We start from the raw sequence: 507 nt of genomic DNA on the forward strand, positions 1-507 counted from the left end.
TTTCTAATAGCGGGTATAATTTGCTGAATTAGCATAGTTTCATACGCTTCAGCGTTGAGATTTTCATCAAAGAAAAAAGGCCCGATTAAAAGCTCTCCTATTATTCCTGCTTAAACATTTACTTTAGCGAGATATTGGATTTTATCATCTCTCATCCAGTGAGGATTTTCAGTGCTCCAATATCGAAAGTTTTGATGATTCACATTTCCATTGATTTGAAAAGCAGCTTCATCTGTAAAAATAATTTTACTTACAAAATCGTTTCCGCGTTCCTCAATTTCCTCACAAAATTCCATCCTCCGATCTAAATCTTGACCAAGCAACTCTTGAGTATGGTGTAATTTATAAGGATGGAACTTCTGATTTTTTAAAAGATTATGAACGCCACTTATGCTAACTTCATTTTCTGCAGAAATTTGTCTAATAGACGCATGAGGATTTTCGACAAAACTCTGTAAAATTATTGTACTGCTATCGTCATCGAAAACAGTCCTAGATCGTCCACTG

This window comes from Odontomachus brunneus, unplaced genomic scaffold (assembly GCF_010583005.1).
Source record: "Odontomachus brunneus isolate Ranch 3 - 2012 unplaced genomic scaffold, Obru_v1 Obru_scaffold_238, whole genome shotgun sequence".
NCBI lineage: Eukaryota > Metazoa > Arthropoda > Insecta > Hymenoptera > Formicidae > Odontomachus > Odontomachus brunneus.